A 15,690-nucleotide genomic window follows, 5' to 3' on the forward strand; every position below is an offset into this window, starting at 1 on the left:
AGAGTCAAAGGTGCATTGACATTGACATGACACAAATTATGTAGTTTGATATGTGTTATGAAAATATAAATTATATTTTATTATTGTTTATTTGTTATTATTATATTATATTAATAGGTTAGATATATTGGAAGATATAAAATGTTAAAAGTATTAATAAGATTATATATATATTTTGATGGTATAAGGATAAAGTAAAGTAAATTTTTTAGAAAAGTGTTTTTTAAGTGGTTTATTGATAATAGGTTAGGGTAATGGTGAATACCAAAATTTTACAAAATGTTATACTGAAAAATAGTTTTACAAAATCTCTCGCACCATTTATAATAGGTTAAAATTCAAATCAATGAAAAAAACGAAATATTCATTACAATGCATATCATGGTTGAGGGAAAGAGAACTCAAAATTGTATGTTAATGAAAAGTGGGGAAGAAATTTACATAAGGAAAGAACAATATCATGTAGGAGTAGCCTCAAAGATGACCTAGGAGTAGCCTCAAAGATGACCTTCAAGCTTCCACTTTAGGTGGGTTATTTCCTCTTTGAGACTTTATATTTAGAATGTGTTGGCAACTAGGAGAGACTTTCCCTTTAGTTATAGAAAAAATGTTCAATGAGTCAATACCAATGGGATGTGATGAAGCTAAAACTAAAAATTGAAATACCAATGGAATGTGATGAAGCTAAAAATAAATAATGAAATACCAATGGGATGTGGTGAAACTAAAATTAAAAAATGATTGAATTCTTGATTACACTCTTGGAACCCATGGAAGATCCTTCTATTTACATATTTTTTTGGAGAATACTATACATGGCATGTGAATGTGTTTCCAAGTTAATTCATGAAATTACCTCAATACCAATGGGATGTGATGAAGCTAAAACTAAAAAAATGAAATAGAATAAAACGTTCAATGAGTCAATACTAATGGGATGTGATGAAGCTAAAATACCAATCTAATGTGATGAAGCTAAAACTGAAAAATGATTCAATCCCTAACTACACTTCTGGATCTCTTGGGAGATCCTTCTATTTACATTTTTTTTTGATAATACCATGCATGGGAAGTGAATGTGTTTCCAAGTTAAGCCATGATATTTCCCCTTTAACACTAATACTTTACCATCAATGATGGAAATGCAAGCTTATGAGCCTTTTCCAATCTATATGTGTGCATGGAAATAACCATATCATGTAGTTTGATGCGATGGTGTTATATATGAAGATTGTACGAGTATCACATGATTGCTTATGTAGACTAATGGGCTTGTATATTTGATGTGTTACATATCTATTAATTTTGGTCAACTATATGGTTTGACTTTTATTTTCCATAGATAATTCAATCATTACTTATAGCTTAATGTTTCACTGACATCATTATACTAGTGTATGAACATAAATGATGTTTGATGAAAAACCACCATTTCATTTGCATATGTAGACAATAAATGACATGATAAGAAATGCCTTTTAATGTGTAGATTCCCTTTAATGTGTGAGGTTAGGATAAAAATAGTATGATCAAAATACATCATAGTCTCTTTGTTGGAGCTAAAAAAGAGAGCATCATTGAGGTGGACTTGATCTTAGAGAGATAAATAAGGCCACTTGCAAGACAATTATATGAACATGTTTTTGTAATTTTATTTAGCAAGTTGAGAATATCCAAGGGCATACTATGATGAAGTCAAAAGTAATTTCAAAGTTTCGACTTAGATAACATGGGACATCCAATGCCATAATACATCTAAATTGAATGTTGCTTTTGGGAGAAACATATAGCAAATGTATATAGCCCCTAGTGAGGGCACACAATTGTTGCAACAAAAGCCTATTGAGGCATGCCTAAAAATACAATGATAGTTTATTATTGGTATATCCAAAATGAAGGCTCACATGACAAAGTTGTACATGTTTACAAGACTTCAACAGGATTTGGAGTGTAATCATATGAATTATCCACAATGAAATAATGAAATGTGGTCAAGCACAGATCCAGAGTGTAATAATCACAACATATGAATTCTCCACAATGTAATAATGAAATGTGTTCAAGTGCAGGAGAAATTATCTAGTCAATAATCAATGATGAAAATCCTTTCTAGATGTAAGGATTCCCATTGATGATGATGATGGGTACTAAGGCACTGAATAGGAATTTAGACAGTATGAATAAATGTGTTAATGATGAATATAAAATAAATAAATAAATAAATAAATAAATAAATATATATATATATATATATATATATATATATATAGATATATATAAGGATTGAAAAAATAAATCCATGATTCATATAACAAATACTAAAACAATATAAAAGGTACTAGGGGTCTCTAACTCAATCTCCCAAGAAAAATGTGATGACATTATAGGAGAATATCTCTATGAGAAAGGGTAGTAAGGGATTCTTATAGACAAACACGAGGTACGAAGAACTATGGTATATGTAAGGACTTGGACAAAATACATGATGGGTTTTTGACATCTAGGACTTCCCTTGAATGGGGCATGACATGAAGGCTAACCATGGCAATGAAAAAAACTTTGTTGACCATACAACTCAACTAGATGTTATTGACAACTAAGAAGTGAGGAATACTAAAGTGTACTCAAAGATGCACACCATATTAGGAGGATGAGTAATTATGAGGATGAGTATGAGTTGGTTACTAGAAAATAAAACTCAACAAATGACTCCTGTCATGATGTAGAGGCTAAGAAAAGAAGTTAAGATTAAATGGCAATAATCAAGATGATTACGTTAGATTAAATAGTGACAAATACAACTTAAGACCCAATGATGCTTATGAGAACAAATGAAAAAGTTATGTAATACTAATGCTTTGACCAAGTTGACTCTAACAACAACCCAACCTAAAAGCTTTTTTAAATAAATTAATACAAACAAGGATTCTTTTTCCCATTTTTGTCTTTCATCACTTTTTATGTTTTTAGAATTTTATATTTTTTCATTTTATTTATTTTTAAATAAATAATAAAGGAATGATGTTGATTTTGTATGTTATAACAAGGAGATAAACACTAATTGGAACCAAGTGGTTAGGCACTGTAAGCAAGGAACATGGTAACAATAAGGTAATTAATAAGGATATGCTCGAGGTATGTCTCCTTATAAATAATGAATGAATGTGATTAATGGGGCAAATAGGTGAGGAAACAATGGGTCATCAGTAGAAGTGTAGGACAAACCAAAATGTAATTGCCCACGAGTCCATTAGACAATGGCGAAAAATTTAAAAGAGCAAGGAATGTGGCTAGTGTAATGAATTTATACATAGAGATCCACCACAAAACGGCAAATGATAGAAAAAAATGGTTTCTTAGAAAAAAACTTGTATATAATAAACAAAATCAATGATGTGAGAGTGCTCAAAAATTATATCTAATGGTGTAAGAAATACATAAATAGATATAGGATGTTCTTATAATGGACAATAGAAAGTTGGGTGAATCATCAATAAATAACATGAATTCAAAATTTGAAAATTCATTCACGATCGAGATTCAAGTGGAGCACATAATATATAAACAAACTACGAAATTTTGGAAAATTTGGCCATTTGTTTTAGTTCCACCAAGTTAGTAGATTTTTCATAGCCTTCTCTTTTAATATTTAGCTAATAAATTTAAGTTATATTTGGCTTGAAAAATAACATGTTAGTGATCCTAATGAATGATGTGGGTATCAAAGAAATAGTTGCATGCTCATGCATGACTAAGTCTTTGAGAGTTCCATATAGGCATGCAATCTTAGGGTTAACAGAAATGCAATTGCATGGTGCATAAAAATGATGGTAAACTTGAGAATGACTCTTCAAGGGAAAAGGATCCTTTAGGCAATGATGGATTGAGTTTTCCATCATGATATGATGAAGGTATATGGATATTTCCCTATAAAGGGAATTACATAAGTTCGTGGGTGGTGCACTACACATTACATACTAAGGATGGGTGGGTCTCTTGGTCCCCATCACATATCTAGGAAATAATGGGTCCTTAATATAAGTGTAAACAAAAATGTAATCACTTGGGAGTTCATTGGGAAAGGGCTAAAAAATTAGAAGAGTAAGGCATTTGGTTAGTGCACACTACAACAAATCCTTGTGATTGGCTCCCCCTTTAGCGCCCTTTTTTGCTTCCACTGGATGTTTTAGTGTATTTTTCTCCACCTTTTAAAAAAAACCAATGCTATTTATTGGGATGGTGCTATTTTTGGCATTTTTTCGCCGATTACAGCCAGTTGGCGCTAAACATCACTAACTTTAGTGCTGACGTAAATGCCTAGTTTAACCTCTTCTTTAGCTCTTGATGTAGCTTCATGTACAACTTCCTTTGTAACATCCTATTTTTCTCCTCATTATGGCATTGTTTTTAGCATGCAATTTAACTTCATTTTTAGCTTCCTATTTAATGTCCTATCTTGCTCCTCGTTATGGCATTGTTTTTAGTGTCCAATTTATCTTCGTTTTTGGCTTCCATTTTAGCTTCCTGTTTAACGTCTTATTTTGCTTCCTCATTTATTGTTAAATATTCCCTTGAAAATATCTCCTTCGGATCACATGATGGCTATATAAAGATGTCAATTTTCTGTCCTTGCGATGCAATTCAAACACACATACATTACATATTTTCTCTTCTATGTGAAGTGGTATGAGATTTGTAAGATCTGCTCATTACATTTATGATATGAAATCAATGATTAGAGATTTTCTCAGTATACTTATGATATGAAGTCATAGGTTTGAGATCTCCTCATAATACTTACAATATGAGGTCTGAGATCTGTGGCATATATATTGGTTCAAGATATGATCTATTTCTATGATATCTGTAGCATATATATTGGTTCAAGATCTGATCTATTTCTCTAATATTTGTGGCATATATATTGGTTTGAGATCTAATCTATTTCGTGTTATAGTGAGAGGATCAACGTTGCATTTGTGATCTTGTTGGAAGACTTTGTGAAGAATATCTTAGCACTTATGGAAGCCATCCCGTGGTCTTGATGTACTGTTGAAGGATATCTCTAAGGAAAGGAAGATATTTCTTTTGTATAATTTGGGACCACCATTTAGAGGGTCCTACTAATAGTCTTCAAACCAGGTTTACCCCTAAAGCTAATTGCATGCAAACATGGTCCTTTAAAACCAAACCCCCTTTCCTCTTTTGAACTTTTAACTGTGCTAGTCAAATTGGCAGATTCATAAAATCTCGTCATTCTGAATATTCAGATGAGAAAGAACCATTGTAATTTCCGGGAGTAATAAGTCGACTAAAGGCACCAAAATAGAAGGTAAGATAGGGAGTAGGTTAGGAATTATCATAGAACGAGTACCTTACTTAATCAATGAAATGTGTATCCATATTACAAAGAATAATTATAAGTTCATACATAGATTATAAGTTATTAGGTCCTACTTTGACTAACCTTAGTGACTTATTTGAGAGGGGCCACCCAATAAGCATCAAGGAAGAAAAACCTCCGCCTCAGGGGATTGGGGTGGGTGGGTAAATAGTGGTCGAGCCTGCTTGCACATCCTCTCCTCTCCCTCTCCCTTATGGTCGAGCAACTAAAGTTCCTCTCCTTATCAGTCGAGCCCCGTTGCCGGTCCTCTCCCTTATGGTCGAGAAACTAAAGTTCCTCTCCTTATCAGTTGAGCCCCATTGCCGGTCCTTATCAATCGAGCAACTAAAGTTCCTCTCCTTATCAGTCGAGTCGATGGCGGCCTTATTAGTCGAGCGTGCTTACACACCCTGCCGGTCCTCGACTAAGTAATGAAGACTTGACATGCATTTTAGTGAAGCAAGGAAATTTTGGCCTATTTCACAAAAGTGCATACCCAACCTTCATTATAAGGCCAAATTGAATGATTCAAATTGGAGAGTACTTTTGTACTCATAATTAACTTTAATTTTTCACATATAAATTTATGTTGTGCAAGAATTTGCCAAATTAGATCGATTTAGTAGGGTTATTAAAGTCAAGGTTTGTGTACCTCAAATAAATGCATACTAGGACATGTACTTAATTGATTGTGTGACAATGATCATTCCAACAAAAATATAAAACCATTTTATGCAACATATCATAATCATTTTCATAAAGGAAATGTTATACCTTGAAATCCAAGTTTGTCAGAATAACAATTGATCATATCTGCCAATGATCATAGTTAGAACAAATATGCACTCCTATGCCAAACTAATTACACTATTGGTAATGAAATTTGAAATGGGACATGATTGGACAATTTCTAATCTTAGGATATAACCTTGCATCATGTTTGACAAATATCCTACATAACTATGTTCCCCACTTATACACAACTTTCACATAAGGCAAGTCAAAGAAAAACTTAGAATGGTGTATGAAATATGAAGTGTAAATATTTAAGCTCAAAGTAGATATATAACAATGTAAAAGTGTGTAAAATAATTAAATTAACAATATATAATTTGAATCAACCAAATTTCCCAATAAATGAATTTTGGGCGTGTTGGACAAAATTGTTGCTGATGTCAATACGATGATATCATTGTTGAAGATGGTGAAAACCCTAAGCGTAGAAGCTAATCTTGGAAGCATTCTTGGAGACTTTGATACATGATTGAAGCCCTCATGGATTAACCTTGGAGAAAACTGATTAGGGTATCATGAAGAGTATTGGTGACACTTACTAAAGTTGTCATTGATGAGCAAAGTATCTTGAAGATTATTTGAGGGCATTGTTGAAGACATTTTCAAGGCTTGTTGTAAACGATTTTTGGGAAGCCTTGAAGAACCATTAAACTTGCCTTGAAGAATTGAACCAAATTGAGAGGATGGGAGCCCTAGAGGATTGGATTCCTCAAGAAGACTAGGTTGGAGCATGAACCAGATGAGAGGGTTAGAGCCATAGAGGATTGGATTCCTCAAGAAGACAAAGTTGGTGCTTGGTGAAGTATAGGTTTGAGCTCGGTGGATTTGAGGATTGGTGTCTTAATCTAGGGTTGGAGCCCTGAACTTTTTTATATTTGATTCATTGTGAAAAGAGGATTGGAGTCCTTGTCAATATTATTAATAAAATTACTTATCTTTTTATTGTTCATTTTTTGTTTTATCTGAGTGATCTTAACTGGTAAAATAACAATTGTAACAAGAAATATAATTCACCCCCTCCTAGTATTTCCAACAATTGGTATCAGAACATATTCATTCACTCACATCTTAACAACTTGAAGGTAGATCCTTAGAACCAAATGAAAAAGTAAAGGAAGAAGGCTTGCAAACCCTTTGAAGGTGTCACCTCCTCGGTGGATAATCAAATTTGGAAAGCTCCGCGGATAATCAAATTGGGAAAGCTCCGTGGATAATCAAATTTGGAAAGCTCCTCGATGGATAATAAAATTGGGAAACTTTGAATATGGAAGGAAAGACTGAATAATTTCTTAATGGCTCAATATTTTGAAGTTTGGGAATGAGTGGTTATCGAAAGCACAATGGAAGAAGAATATTCTTTGGAACATAATGTAATAACAATAAAGGAAATATTGATTGGGCTACCTGTTATGCAACCAACTCACAGAAAAGATAGATCATCGACTTAAAAATTATCCTCTTCGAGGGGGAAACCACCTTTACATTACATAAATGAACAATTCTTGGATGATACAAATGATAATACCTCCTTGGTATATATATGAGTCTAAGGGGTCATAATATAATTAGAGCCTACATAACAATAATAATGCAAGGGAACAATAATAACAATAGTGGGCTTCTATGGGGCACATCAATATTAACATGGGGGATACATGGGCATACCAATAACAATACACTAGTATTATAAGGACCTAACATGCCCCTATCCTTTCAAAAAGTGTTGTCCTCAATGCTTGAGTGTTTTTGGATGCTTCTGTATAAAATTCTCATCCTCCCATGTGGACTCTTCAGTAGGTAAGTTCTTCCACTTAATGAGATACTCTAAAATTAATCGATTCAGTAGTTGTCAAATTCTTGTTTCTGTGACTGCTTCAGGTTCAAATATGATTTTTCCTTCTTCCTCAAGTTCTAGAAACACTATTTGAACTGGGAGCTTGTCACCAATAACCTTCTTTAAGCATGAAACATGGAAAAATGGATGTACTTGGGAAGATGTAGGAAACTCCAATTTGTATGCCAAAGTACCAATCTTTTGAAACATCTTGTAAGGACCATAGTACTTGGGTGATAATTTATTATCCTTTTTAGCTTTCTTGAGGGACATTTGTTTGTATGGTTGTGGATGTAAAAATACCCAACCGCCTACATCAAAACTTCTTTCATTACGATGTTGATTAGCTTGTTGTTTCATTCGATTATGCACTAGAGTGAGGTTATCCTTTAAGAGTTGGAGAACTTGTTGTCGATTCTCAATGTGATATTCCGCTACTTGAGCCTTAGAATTTTCTCTTAAAGATGATGTGACAGAGGGTGGATGATATCTATAAAGTGCCATAAATGGGGTCATTTTTGCTGCAGTATGGAAGGAAGTGTTATACCACTATTCAACTAGAGGTAACCACTTGACCCATTGTGCTTGTTTATCAGATACAAAGAAACAAAGATATCCTTCTAAACATTTGTTCATTATCTCAGTTGTCCCATCAGATTGAGGATGATAAAATGAGCTATGAGCTAATTGAGTACCAAGACAAGAAAATAATTTTGTCCAAAAATTTCCAGTGAAAATGGGATCTCTGTCACTTATAATAATCTTTGGATTTCCATGTAGCTTTTGAATTGTTTCCATAAATGCAACAACAACTGTACTGGATTTAAAAGGATGAGATAATGCACAAAAGTGTTCATACTTGGTAAGGCTATCAACTTTCACCATGATGAAACTCTTTCCTTCAAACTTGGGTAAACCAATGATAAAATCCATTGAGACCTCCTCCCAACACTAACTTGGAATGGCTAAAGGTTGTAACAGACCCGAGGTCTTAATTGTCTCAACTTTATTTTGTTGGAAAACTAAACATTCTACCACAAATTTCTAAATATCAAATTTAAGGCCATCCCAAAAAAATTCCTTCTTGACCCTGTGGTAAGTTTTTAAAAATCTCGAGTGCCCTCCTAAAGGGGAGGTGTGCAATTCCAAAAGAATATTTTGCTTGAGTTGGGAATTCTTACAAAGATATGAATGATATTTTTACCATAATGAATCATTTTTCCAGCTAAAGTTATCATATGTAATGGGATGTTGCTGCAACTTTTGAATGAGTGTCCAGACCTCTTCATCATTCTTCCATTCATCCATTTCTTCGGTTATCCAATCAAGTTGGATAATAGAAATGGCACAAAGTAATTCTTCCACATCCTCATCCTTTCTTGAGAGTGCATATGCAACAAAATTTTTCTTCCCCTTTTTGTAGATGATTTCAAAGTCATAACCCAACATCTTTGTGACCCATTTTTTTTGCTCTTCTGAAGATAATATTTGTTCCAAAAATTATTTAAGACTATCATGATCTGTTTTTACCTTCAAATGTCTTCCCATTAGGTAAGGTCAACATTACTTTAGTGCATGTAGTATTTCCAACATTTCTTTCTCATAAACAGGTTTGTGTAAATACTTTCCTTTGATTGGATGACTTTAAAAAGCAATGGGTCTTCCTTCTTGCATTAAAACAACATCAATTCCATTTCCTAAGGCACCACATTCCATAATAAAGGCTTTTGTGAAGCTAGGCATAGCTAAAACCGATGCTTGGCACAAGGCCTCTTTAAGATGTTCAAAGGTGTTAGTTGCTTCTAGAGTCCAAGAAAATGCATCTTTCTTCAGTAATGTTGTTAGAGGTGTTGTTATTCTCCCATAATTCTTAAAAAACTTGCGATAATACCCTGTAAACCCAAGAAATCCTCAAAGATTCTTTATGGTTGTGGGGATTTTCCATTCCTTAATGGCTTTAATTTTGTTACAGTCTACCTTAACACCCTCATGAGATATAATATGACCCAAATATTCCACCTCCTGTACTCCAAAGAAACATTTGGAGGTTTTTGCATATAATTGTTTCTCCTCCAATAGTTTGAGCACCTTGTCAACATTTTGAACATGATCCTTCCAAGACTTGTTGTAGATTAGTATATCATCCAAAAATACTAACACAAATTTTCTAAGGAAGGGTTTAAAAATGGAATTCATCAAACCTTGAAATGTCGAAGGTGCATCAGTAAGGCCAAAAGGCATGACCAAAATTTCATAATGACCTTCATGAGTTCTGAATATTGTTTTTGGAATGTCTTCAACCTTCATTCTAATTTTATGATATCCTAAACGAAGATCTAGCTTGGTGAAGTAAATTGCTCCATGTAATTCATCCAACAATTATATATTTAATAGTGAGCTTGTTGAGCTCCCTATAATCCAGACACATACACCATGATCCATCCTTCTTGTGCACCAATACTACTGGAGCAGAGAAAGAACTTTGACTATGTTGAATTATACCAGCCTCTACCATTTCTGAAACCATATGTTCAATTTCACTCTTTTTGGCATATGGATATCTGTAAAGTATGATGTTTGGAGGAACACATCCTGGAATCAAACGAATAGCATGATAATGATAATGAATAGGTGAGATGTGTTTAGGAGTCTCAAATACCTTGTAATGATTGTGTAAGAATTTTTGGAGATATGGAGAAATAAATGATTTTAATGTTTGAAACTCTAGTGAGCATAATTGTGCAATTACGCCCCGTTTTTCTTTCTTAAATTTTTTTTTCATGCCATTAGATATGATTATCTTTCTTGGTTTCCTTGTGATACCCCTTAATTAAAATTCCTTTCCTTCCAAAAAAAATTCAATAAAATTTCTTGAAAATTAAAATCTATCATCCCCAAAGATTATAACCATTGGACTCATAAGTACAACATCAACACCACCCATTGGAATGGAAAGCATTGGACTATTCAATACATATTCCCCCATGGTTAGCTTGATATTATGGCACTCTCCAAAGAAATTTATAGTTCCTCCATTTGCAACCACCACTTGACATTCTAGTGCTGGATATAGGAAGTAATTCAATTCCTTTGTTATCTCATGATGAATAAAATTATGAGTACTACTTGAATCAATCTACACTATTACCTTTTTCTTCCTAATATATGCTTCTATCTTGATCATTTGAGGAGTGTTAATTCCTTCCAATGCATTGCAAGATATGGTCGGATCATTTCTTCTTTCTCAGGGGTTCATTCTTGGTGTATATCCTCCCCTTTTTATGTTTCTTGTTCCTTTTCTTCCTCCTATTCATAACCAATGTAGAATAATTTATTCTCAGCACACTTATGACCTTTAGTGTATTTTCTATCTCAAATTTAACAAAGCCCTTTTTCTCCTTTTTCCTCGAATTGTTGTTGGGTCAACCTTGTAGTTTGTGGAAGGCTAGGAGCAGAAACACTTCCATCTTTATAGTTGTGAGTGGTAGACTTCCTTGTTGCCATAATTTTTCTTTCAACTTTTCTTGTCACCTTGAATGACTTCTCCAATGATTCAGGTTCCCAAAGGTGAACCTCATGTTGGATGTTATCCTTCAAAGTCCCTATGAAGACATCAATCCTATGCTCCTCTGGAATATCAGTTAATCTGATATTCAATTTTTGGAAGTCCTCAATGTGCTCCACCATTGAACCCTTTTTTTTGAGATTTATCATTTGGATAAAGAAGGTGTTGCTCTTTGTATCCTCATAATGTGCTATCATTTCCTTCGTAAAAATTGACCAAGTAACAAGTAGTTTAAGAGAAAAAATCCATCGGTACCATACAAATTGATTGGGTTCTAAATATAAAGTTGTAATGCATACCTTTCATGAGTGTTTCACATCATGGAGATCAAAATATTTCTCTATTCGTAGTATCCATGTTATCGGATCCTTTCCATTAAAATTCCTCATATAAATCTTTGGAATGTGGTGGTTCTTAAACCCAACATTGGAGACTCTAAAATAATAATTCATATTACTTTTTTCCTCGTCATGATTTTCATGGATTACCTTGTCACCACTTGGAAGCCTTTCTTTTAGCAACTTTTTCGACTCTTCTGTCAACCCCTCTATCTTGAAATTCATCATTGCTTCCATGTTTGATTTTAAACCATCATTAAAAACTCCCATGTACCTTTTTATATCATCTATCTTAACATTCATCATGGATTTCAATTCATTTTTTGTTACTTTTTGTGAGAGCGAAATTTGTTGCACTTGGTCTCGTAATTTTGATATATCATGTTGCATTTCTTCCTCTCCTTCATGCATCATAGAAAATATTTTTTGTTGCTTACTAGGTGTTTCCATTTTTTGTTTCTAGGAATTTTGGAATCAAACAATGATATCTATGCTTCACTATGTCCTTTGAATCACTTCAAACTATTTTTTCAAACAAAAGTTATGCAAAATTTAAAAAAATACACACCTTTTTCTTGCTTTTTAGGAGCTCGATATTGAAACTATTGTATCTCTGTAATTTTGAATCTCCAATATTTGAAATTTCATCCTGTGGTATCCCTTTGAGTCTTATTTCCAACCCACAAGTCATACCAAGATTGGATTCTTCAAGAAAGAGTTATGCCCAATCTCCCACGATGACCTGATTATAGACTGGTTCAATAGAGTGAAATTGTATGGAGTGCCACATGTCACTGTTTCGACCTTCAGCCCTAAAAATGATACCCAAAAAACTAAGTTATGTCCACTTTAGTCAGATTTTACAAAATTCAAATCTGATGCTCAGAGAGAAAGTTATGACGATTTTCCCTAGGTCACTTATTTGAGATGGAATTTTGGAGCCTACAAAAACCCTAACTTCCTCAGATCATATCTCCGAAAATATAGCGAACCAAGATCTAAAATTAGAACACAAAGTTCATGAATATTTAAGCTTCACATGGTAGAAATTTTAGCTTCTGAATCTTTGTAGAAAAAAAAGTATAGAGAAAATTCCAAGATGACCTGTTTGAAGAAGCGAAACTGTAGAATCCAAAGCTATGATACCGAATGTTATGCAACCAACTCACAGAAAAGATAGATCAATGACTTAAAAATTATCCTCTTCGAGGGGGAAAACTCCTTTACATTGAATAAATGAACAATTTTTGGATGATACAAATGATAAAATCTCCTTGGTATATGTAGGAGTCTGATGGGTCACAATATAATTAGAGCTTACATAGAAATACTAATGTAAGGGCACAACAATAACAGTAGTGGGCTTCTACGGGCACAACAATAACAACATGGGGGATACATGGGCATAACAATAACAATAGGGGGCTACACTAATAATAAAAATAAGGGGAATACACTAGTATTATAGGGACTTGACACTACCAAATCCTATAAAGGTCAAAGTGGAGAAATTTTTATCAACAAAAGAGCTTTGGGAATATGTTCATTCAAAAGGATTGATGGTCATGACTTATAATCAAGAAGATGATGGAAAAAAGAACAATGATGAACCAAATAATATGATTGAAAGAAAATATGAGGGCAAAAATTGAATAAAGGAAGATAATGAATAGATCTCCGAAGTTGATATTGAAATAGATCTCAAGACAAAGCTTGTAGCTTCCTTCAAAGAAATAAGCAGTTTGAAAAGGGAAAACGAGGAACTAAAAAATAAAGTACAATATGTTGATCATGATCTTGACAACACAAATAAGGAATTTGTTCTTTTCAGGCATCAAATACAAGAAAGGGATGAGGATCTCAACAAACTTAAGGAATAGTTACAACAAAAAAAGAAGAGACATCATGAAGAAATCATATCTGTGACGACTCAATTAGACAAAGTAAAAAGAAGGGAAGCCAATTTGGAAAATCATCTTAAACAAAGGTTTGAAGAAATGAGCAAAATTGAAGTAGAAATTGTCTAGTCTAATGAAGAAGTCACTTCCCTAAAATATCAGCAAGAGGAAGCAAAGAAACAAATTGAAGGGGTTGAAGTCAAGGATTTGAAGGAACAATTGGTCCTCCTCAAAGGAAAAGCTGATAAAGTAGAGAAGGAAAGTAAAATCATGACATGTCAACTAAAGAAAATAATGAAGACGTTTTTCTATTTAAATAAGATTTCATCTCTCTTAAAGACGAAGCAAATGAAACAACAAGAATTAATGAATAAATAGAGAGTCAATTGGAAAATAAAGATGAATATCGTGAGAAGATGAAAGAAGATATTGTCTCTATAGGAAAATAAGTTTAATTGTTGTATAAGAACTCGAAGAGTTCTCAAGCCTTGGATGACATGCTTAGCCATCAAAGATCTCCATTTGACAAATCATGTCTTATATATGCATGTGATTCTTCTAAAAAAAGTGATGAAAACCCTAATGCGTCAAAGAACAAGGATGTAGAGAAGCTTTAGAGTTATGCTAATCCCTCCAGCTCCAGCATAAGCAAGGAAAGGAGACAATATGACATTGGAAGAACCATTACTCCAAGAATATATACATATGGTGTCAGAAATACAATAAGCAATGAGGATCATCAAAGAAATTCCAGGAAGAACAAATTCATGAATGGACCAAGACAACCCTCACCCTCTAGGTATCAATCTACATTTTTTGGCTATTGTTACTCTTGTACAAACTTTGGGCACATGGAAAAGGATTTTAGGACATATAACAAGGACAAATATAAGGATCCCTATCAGTCTCCTAGAAGTAAAATTACATGAAGAAATTATGCCCCTTCATTCATGTACAAAAAAAAATGCTTCAAATGCCATATTGTTGGACACACAACTCAAGAAGTGGGTTCCTAAATAATCTAAAGAATTGTCAACTAAGAAAGGAAATGGAGTCAAAAAAATCTAGAGGAGGAAGCATGCTTAACCAGAAAGATATCATGTTGAATGTGCCTTGAATGATCAAGGCATCAATACTTGTTAATGATCAAATTTGGGCATAAAAGGGAGAACCTATGTTCCACCAAGATTCTACCTATTAAGAAGAAGACCATTCCTAATATTAGGGGGAGCCGATGACATTGACTATTCTTGAAAGTGACATGTAAATCTTAGGGGGAGAAAGTGTATGAGTCTAAATGAAAAAGTATTTTCTTATCTTCACCAAACATCTGATGAATCATTATTGAAGATGTCCTCCAGACGATGTCGAGGAAATAGTAATATTTGTCCTAGTTTGTACAAGCAAAAAGAAAGAAAAAAGAGTCTATACAGATAGTGGAAGTTGCTAACAAATCACTTGAATTATTGCATCTCTCTTGTATCACATTGTTAGAAGAAGTACCAACATGAATATGACAAAATGAGCAGCATGACAAGCATGATAACAGGAACACTTAAGGGAAAGGAACTATCAGAAAAAGCACCCCATTTTCCATTGACGTCAAAGGGGAATAGTATTTCCATCAATGACAAAGGGGGAGATTGTTGGACAAAGTTGTCATTAATGTCAATACGATGTTGTCATTGTTGAAAATGGTGAAAACCCTAAGTGAAAAATCTTAACCCTAAGGTGTGAAATCCTAAACCTAAGTGAAAACCCTAGATTCCTAATGTACATGTTGAAACCCTAACTCTATATGATGTCCTAGCACTACATGTTACCTTGCCCTAATCCCTAATGCAAGAAATCTGTGTTCTTAATAATTCTTGACAAAA

Source organism: Pinus tabuliformis, chromosome X (genome assembly GCF_031772625.1).
Source record: "Pinus tabuliformis cultivar Carrire ecotype Pingquan chromosome X, CPIR1, whole genome shotgun sequence".
NCBI lineage: Eukaryota > Viridiplantae > Streptophyta > Pinopsida > Pinales > Pinaceae > Pinus > Pinus tabuliformis.